Genomic DNA, 18557 nt, shown 5'->3' with positions numbered 1-18557 from the left:
CTGGACAAAATACTCTCTTAAAGCTTTAGCATCCTCACACACTCTGGGAAGGATGTGGGATATCTTGGAGATGGTGCAAATGACGTTAGCCAGAACGTTGCCTGGATTGGATTGTATTAGCTACAAGGAGATAGTTGGACAAACTTGAATTGTTTTCGCGAGCAGACTGAGTGGCAATCTGGCAGAAGTGTACAAAATTATGGGAATTATGGATAGGGTGAAAAGTCAGAGTCTTTTCCCAGGATGGAAATGTCAAATACTAGGGAGGAATAGGTTTAAGGTGAGAGGGAAAAAGTTTAAAGGAGATGTGCAAGGGTGGTAGGTGGAAGTGCAATGCACTTCCAGGGTGCGTGGTAGAAACAGATATGATAGCAAACGTTTAAGAGGCATTTAAAGTCAAAGAGTCATAGAAATGTACAGCATGGAAACAGACTCTTCAGTCCAAACGTCCATGCTGGCCGGATATCCTAACCCAACCTGCATTCCAAGGTCTCTTTGTTCAGCAACACTCCCTAGGACTTTACCATTAAGTGTATAAGTTCTGCTTAGATTTGCTTTTCCACCTCACATTTATCTAAATTAAACTCCATCTGCCACTGTTCAGCCCCTTGGTCTATCTGATCAAGATCCTGTTGTAATCTGAAGTAACCTTCTTCGCTGTCTACTACATCTCTAATTTTGGTGTCATCTGCAAACTTACTAACTATACCTCTTATGCTCACATCCAAATCATTTATGTAAATGATGAAAAGTAGTGGACCCAGCACGATCCTTGTGGCACTCCACTAGTCACAGGCCTCCAGTCTGATAAAACCCTCCACCATCACTCTCTGTCTTCTACCTTTGAGCCAGTTCTGTATCTAAATGGCTAGTTCTCCCTGTATTCCAAGTGATCTAAACTTGCTAACCGTCTCCCATGGGGAAGCTTGTCAAATGCCTTACTAAAGTCCATATAGATCACGTCCACCGCTCTGCCCTCATCAATCCTCTTTGTTACTTTTTCAAAAAACTCAACCAAGTTCATGAGACATGATTTCCCATGCACAAAATCATGTTGACTATCCTTAATCAGTCCTTACCTTTCCAAATACATGTAAATCCCGTCCCTCAGGATTCCCTCCAACAACTTGCCCACCACTGCCGTCAGGCTCACTGGTCTATAGTTCCCTGGTTTATCCTTATCACCCTTCTTAAACAGTGGCACTATGTTAGCCAACCTCCAGTCTTCTGGCACCTCACCTGTGACTATCGATGATACAAATATCTCAGCAAGGGCCAGCAATCACTGCCCTTGCTTCCCACAGAGCTCTACAGTATACCTGATCAGGTTCTGGGGATTGTAGGTAGACACATGACTGGCAGAGAATAGAGGGATATGGCCCATGCACTGGTAGATGGGATTAGTTTAGAATGGCATTAGTTTAGAATGGCATCTTGGTCAGCATAGATATGGTGAGCTGAAAGGTCTGTTCCTGTGTTGGACTCTTCTGTGCTCTTTTTAATCAACCAGTATTAACAAAACAAACTTAATGTTCATTTACTCAATTGGTGTTTTAAGAGTCTCGCTGTGTATAGAATTGCTGCTGCATCTGCCTACAGTAAAACAGTGGCTGCAGTTTAAAACTACTTGATTGACTGCAAAACATATTTGGATTGTCTGAGATCCAAGAAAACAAAGATAGTAGATGAACATGAGTTATTCTGTTTTTTTAGCCTCCTTCACTCCTACAACACCCTTCCAAAGCCCACACCTCCTCTAACCATGTCTTCTTGGAGTACATCACCTCTGCACTTCACGCCAGCATTGCAGCCTGTGTCTTCAGTGATCTGGGTGTCACTAATGGAATTCCAGCACTATTCCCTCAATTTCTAGTTCTTCTGTAAGACTTGTTAAAACCTAACTCCTTGATTTAGCTTTTGATAAATTCTCCTGCCTTTTATTGAATAGAATTCAGTTTTTTGTTTTAGTTTTTCCTCAGTGAATCATAGAATCCCTACAGTGTGGATGCAGGCCATTAGGCCTATTGAGTCAACACTGGCCCTCCGAAGGGCATCCCACCCAGATCCACCCTACGTCTGTGACCCTACCTTTCCAATGGCTGACCCACCTAGTCTGCATGTCCATGGACATTTTGGACAATTTAACATAGTCAATCCACCTAACCTACTGAAATAACTGGAGAGAAGCCAGTTCCTGTCACCAAGTCACTCTTCATTTACTAGTAGAAAGTGAGGACTGCAGATGCCGGAGATCAGAGCTGAAAATGTGTTGCTGGAAAAGCGCAGCAGGTCAGGCAGCATCCAAGGAACAGGAGAATCGACGCATAAGCCCGAAACGTTGATTCTCCTGTTCCTTGGATGCTGCCTGACCTGCTGCGCTTTTCCAGCAACACATTTTCAGCTTCATTTACAAGTGCGCAGTGCACTGGTTATGGCCAGCCAGCTCAGAGTCAATCCTCAACTGAGGAGATTCTACTCTCCTGGTTGTATTTTTTTTTCTTTTCTTTTTATTTTCTTTTTCTTTTCTGAGGAGATTCTCCTCTCTTTGTCTTCTTTCCATCACCAAACCATGCGTGGTACCTTTCACTTTTCATTATACGGCACCATTAAATCGTCTGCATTTTCCAATTGATTAATTTACGTGTGATGCCTGGCCAGGGCAATGTAGACCACCAAAGGTGAGGGACAAGGAGGAAGGGAGAGAGAGAGAGAGATCACCTGACATTTAACAAAGCTGTGTTTGTACTCTTAAACTGCATTGCAATTGTGCTCCCTCTGAGTAATGGTTGGAAAATTAAAAGCAAGAGCACATTGTAGTCCGACTATGATTAAAATAAGATATGTAGATACCAAAGGCAATTTGTATTTGGAAATAGGGTTGTGCAGAAGGACATTTGTGGAGTTTCAGTGGGGGGATGTTCTGTTCTGGGATATGTTGCCATTGTGAAGAAATTATAACTTCCTTGACTGTTGGAGTGAGTGAATAACATTATGTATTTTTTGAACAACAGAATTACACATTGTGTTTATTAAACATGCCCGTGACCATATCCTTGACTCAGTACATTTCACCTGACTATGGGCTAATACTGTTTTCATGTTTCAAGCTCAGCATTTCCACAGCAAGTTTACCTTAGCCCATCAAACAGAGATTGAAAGAACTGAAATAATTGCACAGAGGCTATTTCCTGTCACCAAGTCACCCTTTATTTATTAACTCACATTATACTAGCTGTAGCCAGCCAGCTTGGAGTCACTCCACAACTGAGGAGATGCTAATCTCCTGGTTGTATATATTTTTTTTTCTTTTCTTTTGCTTTTCTGTGGAGATTCTAATGTCCTGGCTTATGTATATTTTTTCTTCTAGTCATTGTTATACATCGTACAATTCAGCAGTAACAATACACAAGAGAATTAAGGACACAACCATAAGGTGCCCAAAATCTCACAAAACAAAGGACACTACATAAAACATGTATAGAATTTTCACAGAAGTCTCTGCCCTTTTAAAGACACCCCAATGACAGAAACCCAGAAAAGAGTCCAGTCCAGCCCTTAAGGGCAAAGTTTACAGCAGGCAAAAGCCCTGCCAAATCACCTTTTATTTATTAGTACATATTACATAGGCTGTTGCTAGCCAGCTCAGAGTCAATCCTCAACGGAGGTGATTCTAATCTCCCAGTTGTTTTTTTCCCTTTCTGAGGAGATTCTAATCTCCTGGTTATGTTGCTTAGCCAAGGCTTTCCTGACTGGCCCAAGTTAACCAACCCCAACCAAGAACCTCATTGTCAATAAGGTCCATCTGGTTCCCATCAGCTATTCTGCATATCTTTGGACACTGTGAGGAAACCCACACAGACACGGGGAGAATGTGCAAACTGCACACAGACAGTCACCCGAGGCTGGAATCGAACCTGGATCCCTGGCGCCGTAAGGCAGCGGTGCTAACCACTGAGCCACCGTGCCCTATTATGCAGGGCAGAACCTTGGAATTTGTTTTCCTCTACATTCAGCCAGCAGCAAACAGATGGAGTGCATCCAGAGCACCATTGTCTCACTGAAATCCTGGGGGTTTTAATCTCAATTAATCAAACTCAAAAGGTTAGCAAGTTCAGCACTATTTGTGCTCAGCTGCACAGCTACCTATATATATCCCTTATGCTTCCAAATTGCATTCTGAGGAAGCTGACCACGTCTGGCAAGTTTTTATAATTCTATCTTGTCTGATTTTCTCAATGTTCACCACCATATAAACCATTCCGTAATGCCTTATTCTGATAGTGAGATGAGGCCCATTGCTTCGAAAGCACAAAGCCTATTTTCTGTGAATAAATGCAAGCTGAGATCAACCAAAGTTTAATGGTTTCTTGATAAAGAAAATTTGGTTTCAGGTCTCTGAATGGCATACATAAAACTGTTGCCATTTTCACGGTGATTTCGATATTTATGAGTTGCATGCCTGAAATGTGATGGGCATATTCAAATTGTGCAGAAATTTCATACAGCATCTTATTTCTTATAATAGTGAAATATTCCACTATTGAAATATAAACACTTGACCAAAGAGTTACAGAATACAATGAAACCTATTTTCATTGTAAACATCATGACTATAACTTTACTGTAGAAACATCTTTGCTATCAATCTTGATTGAATATATCTGAAAGATTGCAGAGAGAAAAGGCAACTACAATTCAATAGCTGCACAGGCCAAAATAATGTTTGAAGTATAAACTGTTAGAATTCAACACTCAAAGGCACACACATTATCTTTTCAATTGTTGATCTCAATAATTGAAATACGTCAGGCAGTCAGCTAACTGTGTCTACTCAAGATTTCTTTCGCTTCACCACAGGCAAGTGAATGCAGCAAAAAACAGCTGCAGATGTTTTTAAATCAGAATGGATCAAACTACTGTGTTACACAAGAGAAACGGCAAAGTGGTTTAGTAGTTAGTACTGCTGCCTCACAGCGCCAGGGGCCCTGGTTCAATTCTAGCCTCAGACAACTATCTGTGTGGAGCTTGTATGTTCTCTGGGTGGGTTTGCTCTGGTTTCCTCCCACAATCCAAAGATGTGCAGGTTAGGGTGGATTGGCCAAGCTGAATTGCCCATCATGTGTAGGTTAGGTGCAAGAGTCAGGGGTAAATGTACAGCAAAATTAAAGACAGTTGGAGTGTATCAACTGACTCCTGGTGGACACCAAGTTCCAAGTGCTCCAGGGTAAGGGTGCAGTCAAAAGCCTCTGTGCTGTGGGTCACACCTCTTCCTGTGCTGGTCTGGCTACTTCTGTATTTCAGAATTGGATCTCATTCAAAAGTTACTTGCCTCTTGAAACAAGCTCTCAGCTCCACACCTTATACTGGGGCCAGGAGCAGCTCTGAAACTTTAAGACTGCAGATTGGCTCACCCAGTCTGGAGAGCCCACCCACTCTCCTTCACTGGTCAGGAAAGCTGGTTCAATGCTCAATAAAGGCCTGCCCTGATCAAAATACCAATGTGCGCTAGTTTTGCCCCAGGGAGGACTGTGAGACTAAGAGGCATCAGGATTCCTGGTTCTTACCCCTGAGCAAAACCTCAGCTTAGAACATTTTTGGTGGATGACCATTTACCAGAACCGGGGATGTCAGAGTTGTAAAATATTTTAAGGAAGTGCTTGAACGAGGGGTTAAAAAGAAGAAAATGATAGGAACTGCAATACTGTATGTGAAACATGAAAACATAGAAGATTGGAGCAGGAGGAGGCCATTCGGCCCTTCAAGTCTGCTGTGCCGTTCATCATAATTATGGCTGATCATCCAACTCAATGGCCTATTCCTGCTTTCTCCCCATAACCTTTGGTCCCATTGCCCCCCCCTGTGCTATATCTAGCTCCCACTTGACAAGTGATCAAAGGGTTTAATGTGTAAAGTCTAAAATGGGATGGTGGTACAAGTCAACAAAAAGAGATGTATCTAGCAAAGATGTGAATGGAAGAACAATAACCAGCTAATTAAATAAAATAGAAAAGGAAAGGTGATTGTTCACCTGTGCCATGTTGCAGTGATGTTCAGCATAAAGCCATGAAGTCATCTTTCAGATGGACCTTTCCAACCTTCTACACCCAACAATGAGTTGACCAGTTTAGACTTTACCTTCTGCCCCCACTGTGCTTTCTCTTTCTTAACTGGTTAACTTCTCTTCTGTCTTGATTTTCACTCTAGTTTCCCTTTTATTCCTGATGCTACACATTCACATTGCTCTAACACACCTTCTGTTTCTTTACTCGAGTTATTGCACTTCCGTTAGCCTCACAGCATGAAACCTTTTGTTGTTTAATCACTGCTTTCTTCCTGATGAAGGGCTTTTCGCTGAAACGTTGACTTTCCTGCTCCTCGGATGTTGCCTGACCATGCTGTGCTTTTCCACCACCACTCTCTTGACTGCTTTCTTCCACCTCTCCTGGACCATTCCTTTTTTTTTGGACCACACTCTCCCTCCTTTTCACTTGCTGAAGAACTATCATACCTCCAACTATTCCCTCTTCTAATCCAGCTGAAATGTTAACCCTGGGAGACAGGAAGGACTGCAGATGCTGGAAGCCAGAGTCGATAGATGTGGAGCTGGAAAAGCACAACAGGTCAGGCAGCATCTGCGGGGCAGGAAAGTCAACGTTTCAGACCAAAACCCTTATTTAGGACTGGCTGAGTCCTGTCAAAGGGGCATAGCCTGAAACATTGACTCTCCTACTCCTCGGATGCTGTCTGACTTGCTATGTTTTTCTAGCGCCATCTACTGAAATGTCAACCCTGTCTCTCTCCCTTCACAAATATTTCCATAACTTTCCATTTTCCTTTGAGATTTTCAGCTTCCACAGTGTTTTGCTTTAGTTTTTATTCAGAATGTTTTGATGTTTAAATGTTAGGAAGAGTTATGCTGTAATTATGCTAGACAATTCACTTCAATGCCGATCTGTCAAGAATTGTGGGCTCATTTGGGGATAAACTAATTGTATGGGGCAGGCAGATAGTCAAGTGGACTATGTGGGCCCTTGAACTGTAACTTCTAAAAATCAGGGCAGCAGCCTGCAGCTCAAATTGGCTGCAACCCAAACCCCAATTTTTTTTAATTAACTTATTTTTCTAATCAACCTGTTCAGAGAGTTTATTGCACACCTGTGGAGTAGGTGGGACTCAAACCCAGGCCTCCCGCTCCAGAGGTAGTGATTGACCTTTGTTTGAGAAGGCTGTGATATCTTTCTGCTATTCAGTAAGCCATTTCAGGTGGCACTAACGGAAGGCAAGCCAGTAACCCCATTGGTCAACTTGGAACGAGGACCCCATTGATCAACTTGGAGCGAGGACCCCATTGGTCAACTTGGAGTGAGATCATGTGGAGATATAAGAAAACAAGGTGATTGGGCCAATGTCGTCTAACAGTTAAAAATACAAGAAAACAGCTTACCTCATTGAGTTAATATTGTATACCAGTTAAATTTGTTTCTACTGTTAATAGGGATACGTGACAAACACAGTGTTGAACACTATCTAAACATGTACACAAGCTATCACAAACCTAACCTCACTGATGTCACAAGGGTTCAAGTCAAGTGACTTATGAATGCAATGTCATGTTGTAATTGGCTTATTGTGTTGCTAAGGCATTAAAGCAAAAGTAAGATAAAGCTATCAACATCTTAATGTTTAAAAATGTATGCCGAACTTAGAATTTACTCAGTTCGATGCTTATTCTTGTCAACTAGAATGTAACTGCCACTGCTTCTTAATAACATTATTGATAACTAGTTTCTCTAAGTAAAAAAAGAGTATCCAACAGTCAACTCTGAACCAGGATCCCATTGATCAGCTCAGAGCCACCACCCCACTAGTCAACTCTGAACCAGGATCCTATAGGTCAACTCAGAGCCAGCATCCCATTAGTTAACTCAGAGCCAGGACCCCATTGGTCAACTTGGAGCTATGGCACTGCATTGGTCAACTCAGAGATAGGACCCCATTAGTCAACTTGGAGCCAAAACCCCAATGGTTAATTCGGAGCCAGGACCCCAGTGGTTAACTTGGAGCCAGTGACCATCAGTCAAGAGTCATTGAGACGTTTAGCGTGGAAACAGACCCTGCAGTCTAACCCGTCCATGCCGACCAGATACCTAAATTCCCATTTGCCATTTGGCCCATATCCCTCTAAACCCTTCCTTTTCATATACCAATCCAGATGCCTTTTAAATGTTGTAATTGTACCAGCCTCTACCATTTCCCCCGGCAGCTTATTCCATACATGCACTAATTTTTGCATGAAAATGTTTCCCCTTAGGTCCTTTTCAAAATCTGTCCTCTCTCACCCTAAACCTATGCCCTCTAGTTCTGGACTCCCCCACCCCAGGGTATAGACCTTGTCTATTTACCCTATCCATGCCCCTCATGATTTTATAAACCTTGATAAGGTCACCCCTCAGTGTACAATGCTCCAAGGAAAACAGCCCCAACCTATTCAACCTGTCGCTATAGCTCAAATCCTCCAACCATGGCAATATCCTTGTACACCTTTTCCGAACCCTTTTAAGTTTCACAACATCCTTCCTATAACTACACATAATATTCCAAAAGTGGCCTAACCAATGTCATGTACAGCCGCAATATGACCTCCAACTCCTATACTCAGTGCTCTGACCAATAAAGGAAAGCATAATAAATGCCTTCTTCACTCTCCTATCTACCTTTGATTCCACTATGAATCTGCATTCCAGGGTCTCTTTGTTCAGCAACACTCCCGAGGACCTTACCATTAAGTGTATAAGTTCTGTTAAGCTTTGCCTTTCCCAAAATTCAGCACCTCACATTTATCTAAATTAAACTCTAGTTGCCACTCCTCAGCCCATTTTCCCATTTGATCAAGGTCCTGTTGTACTCTGAGGTAACCTTCTTCACCGTCCACTACACCTCCAGTTTTGGTGTCATCTACAAACTTACTAGCTCTACCTCCTATGTTCACATCCAAATCATTTATATAAATCATGAAAAGTAGTGGACCCAACACTAATGGTCACAGGCCTCCAGTCTGAAAGGCAACCCTCCACCACCACTCTCTGTCTTCTACCTTTGAGCCAGTTCTGTATCTAAATGGCCAGTTCTCCCTGTATCTCATGAGATCTAACATTGCTAATTAATCTAGAGCAGCCGTGGAAGGTTCTGATAGCGGCAGAAAAGGAACACGTTGGCCAGACCCCGGGGGCGATGTTGGACGGCAGTGACTGGGGGGAGAGAGAATGTGAAGGCTACGGAGAGGAAAGATGAACTTTTGAAGCTGTTTCAGTCTTAGGAAAATCAATTTAATATTAATTTATTCAGTATTTTACCTTTTCTGCAATTTATTCAGTAACTTATTCTTTAATTCCGCGATAGCGCTGGAGCATGGCAACATTATCCTCTGTACAAGTGACAATATTTAGTAAACCTAAAAATCTATATCTCATGATAAATGCTTTTAGATTCTGTTAGATTTTAGATTCTCAGATCTTATTGTCACTCAATAGTACAGTGAAAGGTTTTCACCTGACGTCATCTTAGGCACAAGTACCGAGATATAAAAACTTAAGAACAAGGCAGAAAGAAATAAGGAACAAAGTAAATAAAGCTAACTGTTCAACCATTGCAGTCTTTCTTAAGTGATTGAATGTGCTGGGACCATACTTCCTATAAGGGCTCATTAAACTCATTGTCAGATGAAATGATGAAATTGCAGAAAGGCATATTTTAAGTTTGTGCCTGCAACTTTCCAAAGTTGAAATTCTTCTTTTAAACAATTTAACAAAGCTGAACTCAGAGGACAACCCAAATTTTACTAAATAAAGGAGATTAAAATCTTGCACTGAACAATGCACCTCTGACAGCTGATTCAGCAGCCACATTATGAGAATCCTGAAAGGAAGCTACAATACATGAGAAGTCTTTTGACTGGGAAATTGCAAATGGCTGTGCAAACTGAAAGTAGATAACTGGCTACATTTTATCTGTAAACTGAAAAACACATACGTGGTTACTTAAAGATGAGACAGCAGAAATTTCTTTAGTCAGCTTGCTGCCCTCAAATACGGCCTGGAGGGCATATGGAGTTAGCATTTAAGTACTTCCAATCTTTTCCTTAATGTCAGAATTTATCTTGCTCAAACTCAGTGAAGTAAAACCTGTAACCAGATTTGTTGCTCTTTAAATCCCTTCCATTTTCTCTTGTGACCTCAGTTGACAGAACTGTACCAATACATCAGGATGTGCTTACATTTGGACAGTTTACGTATTCACTTAAATAAATTAGCTTCCATCTGTCTTTGCAGATACTGTTGTATGCCGTGATGATGCATTCTTCCATTCCTCAATTTATTTTCTAATGTACCCCATTCAAGAAGACACAGTTTATGGTACTGAATGGTACACTGGTAAATCCTTTGGATTGTAGCATCTGGGTTGATTTTATACTTATCATTTGGTAGAGCTTAACAGGCAATGATTTGACTTTAACTATTATTGGCAGTAGTAATGAAATCTTATTAATCATAAGCAAGATTGGGTAGATCTGCAAAAGATGTATTACCATTTGTAAGTAAAAGTTATATTATACCATTCATTTTTCAGGTAGAAACACTTGCCTCCACTTGCTGGTCAAAATCTTCAGGGAGAAAGTGAGGACTGCAGATGCTGGAGATCAGAGTCGACAGTGTGTTGCTGGAAAAGCACAGGAGGTCAGGCAGCATCCGAGGAGCCGGAAAATCGACGTTTGGGACCAGAGCCCTTCATCAGGAATGAGGACAAAATCTTCAGCTTATTCTTTAGGTGTCTATTAAAGTTATCTACATCTAGGGCTGAATTTTCATCTTGGAGGTTGGAATTGAAAGTCAGGTCATTTCCCCACATTACAACTGCATCTCCTGCCTGGCAGTGCCCACTTACACTAACTCCACTTTGAACTGATGTGGAGGTACCGGTGTTGGCCTGGGGTGGACAAAGTCAGAAGTCACACGACACCAAGTTATAGTCCAACAGGTTTATTTGAAATCACAAGCCTTCTTCAGGTGCAGTGGACTATAACCTGGTGTTGTCTGACTTCTGACTTTGTCCAACAGTGGCACCTCCTCATCAATTCAAAGAAAAATACTCATCTTCAAACTGCCCATGTCAAGGACACATGCCAACTGAAGATGATGCACCGTTATTCCCCACCTCTGTTCAGGATAACCTGACTAATGCACTTTCAATATGTACGCTGGAAGTTTTCCTCTTGCAGGAAGTTTGTTTTTGAGATGATGAGGGTTCTGTTAGCTATCTTTCAGCGGTTATACAGTAGAGAAAGGTTGGAGTTAAGGCTATTGCCTTGTGAATCAGTCATGAGACAAAGATCAATGTGGTTGTTAAAGCTGGCAAAGTGTCTATCTCCACTTTCTGTAATGTCAGGCAAATTTGAATGTTAAGGTTTATCCCCTTAAATCTCACCCACTGAACCATTTTATCCATCCTGTTCCAGAATGACTCTCTTTACCCCATCACCCCAATGCTGCTTCCTTATATGCTCATCTTCTCTTAGCACCATCACCCTTCCCGCTCCTCATATTTTCACTTGCAGCCACTTGGTGTTCAGGATGTGCAAAACTCACAAATACGAGACACATTATAAAATTGTTGAGATGTTCATAAACCTAATGTCATGATTAAATATTCACGTGAAACACAGTTGTAGAAAAGTACACAAAACTGGAAGAATAGTTAAGCTTACTTTGACAGTTGTGTCCACAACCCCAATGAGCAAAATCCAAAAACAGTTTGAAACTCAGCCAAGCATTCATAACCCAAAACTTCTATTGCATAGCTTTTTAATCAACTCTGCTGTTCTGAACCCATTAGTAGTTTTGAATTCAGTCAAACACTCATACTGAAATTAAGTTTCGTAACAGATATTAAATGACAACTAGATATCCTTGTGAATCCTTCTAAAGTATTGCAGCCCCTCTCTCTAAGTTACCTAGACAAATACGTGCAATTCTGCTCAACAATGAGGTATTCTGGTTCCTTAATAGATTAGATACCCTCCAGTGTGGAAACAGGCCCTTCAGCCCAAACAATCCATAATGACCCTCAGAAGAGTAACCCACCCAGACCCATTATGTACCCCTGACTAATGCACTTATCACTATGGGCCAATTTAGTATGGCCAATTCACCTGAACATCTTTGGATTGTGGGAGTAAACTGGAACAAACCCATGCAGACACGGGGAGAATGTGCAAACTCCACCCAGACAGTCACCACAGGCAGGAATCAAACCAGGGTCCCTGGCACTGTGAGGCAGCAGTGCTAACCACTAAGCCACCGTGCCACCCTTGGTATATACGGTGTCATGCTGGCAGTTATCAGTAACTAAGCTTTGTGGTAATTTGCTCATGCACCTAAAGATTTGCACCATCTGGATTTTGGAGCTTTAAATTTGTTGGTTTGATTTGCACACTTTAACCATGGCAAGCTATCTGCCAGCACTGAGATCATTGCTATTGCGTCAAATATAAATTCTGTTTTAAATCTTCAGGCCCATAAGTTGACCGTCCAGAATCTATTCTGATTTTCCTTGACCTTATCTAGGACTATTGGCTTCACCTTTAACCTTTTGAACCTTTTCCATGTTGGATGATTACGCAAGTTTTCCTCTTGCAGGAAATTTGTTTCTGAGATGATGAAGGCCCTGTTAGCTTAAAATACATTCTAAAGTGTTCCAGCCAGCTATACATGTATCACTCAGTTCTGCCTACTAGATATTTGTTGTGCTTGTGGTTCTGTTTGAAGCCAGACCTTGTTGATATATAAACTATATGTAAACTAATATTGTTGATGAGGTTGAGTCTGACCATTCGGACATTTTGGGACAGGTTTTAGGAGGGATAGGTAACTCATGTCCAAACTAACGTTTCCTTGAAATACTGACTGATATTGAGCCCTGATTTGTGTGGTGAAGTTAATTGTCTTTTGCAATGTTAAATCCTCCTTGGAATGAAGAAAAGCTATTAACTCCTCCTCCTTCACAAAAACTGCTGTACGGTCTCGATTTAATCAATCTTCCAAAACCCAGCATCTACAACCTCTTGCAAGACATTAATCCATTACAAAGATTTTGATTGAGTCTTCCAAATGCTAAAATGAAGTGTTAGGAGAGTCTATAACTAAATTTCCTTTGGGGTTACAATATACTTTTAATTCTTTATTAATACATTGTACTCTTTATTTTCTTCTACACTTTGACTTATCACCTATTGATCCAACTGCATATAAATATATGTTAAAGTTATAGAGTCATAGAACCATACAGCAGACCCTTTGCTTCAGCCAGTCCACGTTGACCATAATCCCAAACTAAACTAGTCCTCCCTGCCTGCACTTGGCTCATATCCTTCCAAACATTTCTTATTGATGTACTTATCTAAATGCCTTTTAGATGTTTTGTAACTGTACCTGCATCTACCACTTCCTCAGGGAGTTCATTCCACACATGAACCACTCTGCAAGTAAAACATTTGCCTCTCATGTCTTTTTACAATATTTCTCCTCTCACTTTAACGATATGCCCCTCAGTCTTGAAGTCCCCCACTCTAGGGAAAAGACATCAGCCATTTGCCTCATCTATGCCAATTAATATTTTACAAATTTCAATAATGTCTCAACCTCCTACGCTCCAGTGAGAAAGGTCCCAGGCTGTTGAACCTTTCTTCATAACTCAAACCCTGCATTCCCGGCAACATCCTGTAAACTTTTTCTGAACCTTCTCCAGCTTTAAAATATCCTTCCCATAACAAGGGGACCAGAACTGGAGACAGTCCTCCAGAAGGCACTCCACCAATGTCTTGTACATCCTCAACATAACATCCCAATCCTATATTCAAAGGTCTGAACACCTTATGTATAGGTGATGCAAACTTCAAAGAATAATGTTCCTTAACCCTGGATCTCTGTAAACGTTGCCCAACACCCTATTTTTTAATTGTATGTCATAGAATCATAGAGTCATAGAGATGTACAGCATGGAAACAGACCCTTTGGCCAACTCGTCCATGCCAACCAGATATCCTAAATTAATCTCGTCCCATTTGCCAATACTTGGCCCCTATCCCTCTAAACCCTTCCAATGCATATACCCATCCAGATGCCTTTTAAATGCTGCAAAAAGTCTTGCCTTTTTTTTTCCAAAATGTAATATCTGGCATTTATCCAAATTAAACTCCCTTCGCCACTCTTCAGTCCATTGACGCAATTGATTAAGATCGCTTAGTAACCTTCTTCACTGTCCATTGATGATGAACTGATGATGGCACTCCTTCCAGTATTCTTACTTCTGATCCTCAGTGTCATTCTTCGGTATCATTAAATGGTCAAGGCAATGGCAAAGACTCTAATAGAACTGCCATCTCTATGAATTGTCACAATGACTGACAAAGATCAGTCCTTGGGTTTTTTTCTTGATTCCCATCTAAGTATTCTGATTCTGTGCTTTTTCTCTCCAGAGATTTATAGGTTCGTGCCTTCAGAGTCTTTGGATGAGTTTTTTTTGTTTTAACTCTTCAAAGTCTTTCTGCTCTGTAATCCTGGAATCAAAGTCTTCTGAGGTCTTTTCCCCTGCCTTCAGAGTCTTTTCCTCTACAAGATCTTGTGGTGCAGTGGGAATTGATGGCTATTGAATATATCTCCATCAGTCAACAGTTAAGTATCAGTATATAAATCCTTCCAATTCACTGTGATACACTGTCAGCAATGGACAGTCTCCTGGTCAGATACAGATTGGTCAAACTACAGCCTCTGATGACAGGCCAAGAGACAAAAAGAACTGCAAATGTTGGAATCCAAAGTGGACAGGCAGGAGGATGGAATAACACAACAAGCCAGGCAGCATCAGGAGGTGGAGAAGTCCATGTTTCGGGTGTAACTCTTCTTCAGGTCTGGTGACAGGTCAGCGACCTGTTCCAGGGAACAACTATCTATGGACACAAAAGTAATACTGTGCTTTGTTTGCCTCATGCATCACTACATACACTTTCACTCTCTAACTTTATTTCAAGATCTTACAGAGTCTTCCTTTTTTAATTTACTGATGCTCCTTCAATTAAACATTTTAGCTTCTCATGTAATTATTCCCTATCAAGCATTCCAGGTAATGATTTTCTTTGCAATGCAGAGATCTGCTTTCTACTGAAAGTCATAAAAGGCCCCAAGGTTTTATTGAACAGCTTCTAATCCCTAATTGCAATGCAGACGACAAAAACCTTCACCTGGAGGAGCACATCAGGTTGGGTGCACTGGGAGAGGGGCAAAGCAGCAAAAAAACACCAGGAGCATTCAACCTTCTGACTTCTGTGTTTATATAGTGTGGCTTTAGCTCCTGCATGTTGGAAGAGATGCCCATAGCTATTAATTGATTATGATAGGCTTCTCGTTGAGTCAATTTGCTGCTGCCGCACAATACTCGTCTGCACGGAACATTCATGTTAATTAGTGAAGGATTAACCACTAAGTAGTTTTTGGCAGAAGATACATATACTTAAGCAACGAGAAGTACTTTATTCCATAATAGTAGGAAAACAGGTTATATTAGTTTAAGACTGGTTAACTACATTAACCACTGGGGAAAAGAAATTGCTATCTCTGATGTGATTGTATCTAGGTTTTCGCTGCATGGTTATAGACTGTAGAACTGCATAATAATAAAGTGGCTTGATCCTCGCAGAAACATTACTTCTATATCAAGAGATGGAGCTGTTCCAAAGCTTCTGAGTTAACCCTTTCAGGCCCACTGTCCTGCATAACAGCCAGTTATCTATTAATATCAGGTAATCATACAATTGGCAGGATGTTATAACTGACTTTTAAATTTGAAAGTACGTTCCCAGGATTTATGACTTCATGAAACTTACCAGTGCATGAAAGGCAAGAACACATGACAACTAAGGGGACCAAATCAATTTCACAAAAATACTGCAACACATATTCTGTGCACATTGCTGCTTTCTGAACCACTGGTAGGCGAGGGTTTGTTCACAGTAATATTGGTGAGAACTTACATTAATCACTTCAGGATGGATGATGCATTAACCCCCTTAGTTCAGGGCCTTTATCTCCAACATCAGCACTGGTCTGTTCTTCAGAGACTTGATCAGAGACAAAAAAAAACCCGCCGCAGCTGGAATCCAAGGTAGACAAGCAGGAGGCTGGAAGTACACAGCAAGCCAGGCAGCATCAGGAGGTGGAGAGGTCAATGTTTCAGGGATGAAGAAGGCTTATACTGGAAACGTTGACTTCTGTATCTCTTGTTGCTGTCTGGCTTCCTGTGGCCTTCCAGCCTCCTCCTTGTCTACTTCGGAGACCTGTAGCTGGACTGCAGCTAGCGGAGCTACAAGGAAATGCAGTTTGTAGAAGTAACTGTATATGACATAAGCAGGCGGTACTCCAATAGTCAGACAGTAACTGGAAGCAGCACAGATGGAAGCTACACATCCAGACAATGCAGAATACCTGACGGAGCAGACTCCATGGGAATTGCTCAGGAACTTGAGCTTTCCAGTGGGAATTTGCCCAGCATCCTGAATCTTCAGGGAAAGCCCCTTCAAGGTGTAACTTCTGAGAGGTCTAAGCTTAATAGGAGTCATATAATTGCAAAAGTTATTTTGCAATTATGAAATGGAAACTCCAAATCACCACAGATTGTCCCAGGCACACCTTCCCAGACTGCCACAAGCCCACACCCCATCCCTTGATCAGATCCTCCCACTCAAGGGACTGACATACATTCTCGACTCAACACAACTGTCACATCCATCCCTACTGGCTGAATCACACCCAGACACATCGTCTCATACCCCCACCCCCACTCTTCCTAGGCCTCACTCCTGCACTTGACAAAATCCCGTAAATGTTGGACCCGACATCCCTTAACTCCGACTGGATCCCAGCTCCCCCTCCCATTTCATTTCACACCTTCCTAAACTCTGCATCACTTCCTGAAAGGACTGGCCCGACTTAAATGCTCACAGGACAGCCACACCCCATAGTCAAGACGTGTGGTGCTGGAAAAGCACAGCCGGTCAGGCAGCACTCGAGGAACAGGGGAGTTGACATTTCAAGCATAATCCCTTTGTCACGAATATTGGGGGGCCCAAGGGGGCTGACAGATAGATAGGAGGAGGGTGGGGCTGGGGGAAAAGTAGCTGGGAATGCGATAGGTAGATGAAGGTGGGGGTTGTTGGTGATAGGTCAGAGTGAAGGGTGGAGCGGATGTGTAGGAAGGAAGATGGACAGGTAGGAAAGGTTAAGAGCACGGTGCCGAATTGGAAGGTTCAAATAAGGTCGGATAAGGTGGGGAGGGGAGATGAAGAAACTGGTGAAATCGACATTGATCCCGTGTGGTTGGAGGGTCCCGAGATAAAAGTTGAGACATTCTTCCTCTAGGCATCAGGTGACAGAACCCCCTGGTTATCACCTTCCACCCCATCAAACTCCGCATGCAACACATCAGCGTCCACCATTTCCACCACCTACAAACAGACCCCATCACCAGAGATATATTTCCCTCCCCATCCATATCTGCATTCTGCAGAGACCATTCCCTCTGTGACTCCCTTGTTAGGTCCATGCCCCCCACCAACCCATCCTCCACTCCCAGCACCTTCCTTTGTCACCACAAGAGGTGCAAAACCTGTACCCAAACCTCCCCACTCATCTCCATACGAGGCCCCAAAGGATCCTTCCACATCTGACAGATTTTCCTGCATCCCTACACATGTCATCTACTGCGTCTGTTGCTCTTGATGTGGTCTTCTCTACATTGGGGAGACAAGTCGTCAACTTGCTGAACATTTCAGGGAACATTTCGGGGACACACACACTAAAACATCCCACCACCCTGTGACTGATCACTTTAACTCCCCCTCCCAATCCGCCAAGGACACGCAAGTCCTGGGACTCAACCTCCGCCAAATTCTAGCCACCAATGCCTGGAAGAAGAACGCTTCATCTTCCGCCTTGGGATCCTCCAACCACAAGGGATCAATGTCAATTTCACCAGTTCCCTCATCTCCCCTTCCCCACCTCACTCCAGATCCAACCCTCCAACTCGGCACCACCCTCTTGAACTGTCCTACCTGTCCATCTTCCTTCCCACCTATCTGCTCCACCCTCCACTCTGACTATCATCCCCTACCTGCATCTACCTATCACATTCCCAGCTACCTTCCCCCAACCCCATCCCCTTCCATTTATCCCTTGGGAACCTCCCCACATTCCTGACAAAGAATTTATGCTTGAAACGTCGACTCTCCTGCTTTTCGGATGCTGCCTGACTCGTTATGCTTTTCCATCGCCACACTATTTGACTCTGATCACCAGCATTTGAAGTACTCACTTTCTCCCAGCCAGACCCCATCTCCCCCGGATTCTCCAAAGGCCTGGCACGTCCACTAGCATGAACCTACTGGAATTGATAACCTTTCCCACCTGTGGAACCCAATATCTTTCACTCTGGACCCTCAGTCTGATGTGACA

The sequence above is a fragment of the Chiloscyllium plagiosum genome, chromosome 14 (genome assembly GCF_004010195.1).
Source record: "Chiloscyllium plagiosum isolate BGI_BamShark_2017 chromosome 14, ASM401019v2, whole genome shotgun sequence".
NCBI classification, from domain to species: domain Eukaryota; kingdom Metazoa; phylum Chordata; class Chondrichthyes; order Orectolobiformes; family Hemiscylliidae; genus Chiloscyllium; species Chiloscyllium plagiosum.
The sequence above is the reverse complement of the archived record's forward strand: the minus strand, read 5'-3'. Positions refer to the sequence as shown.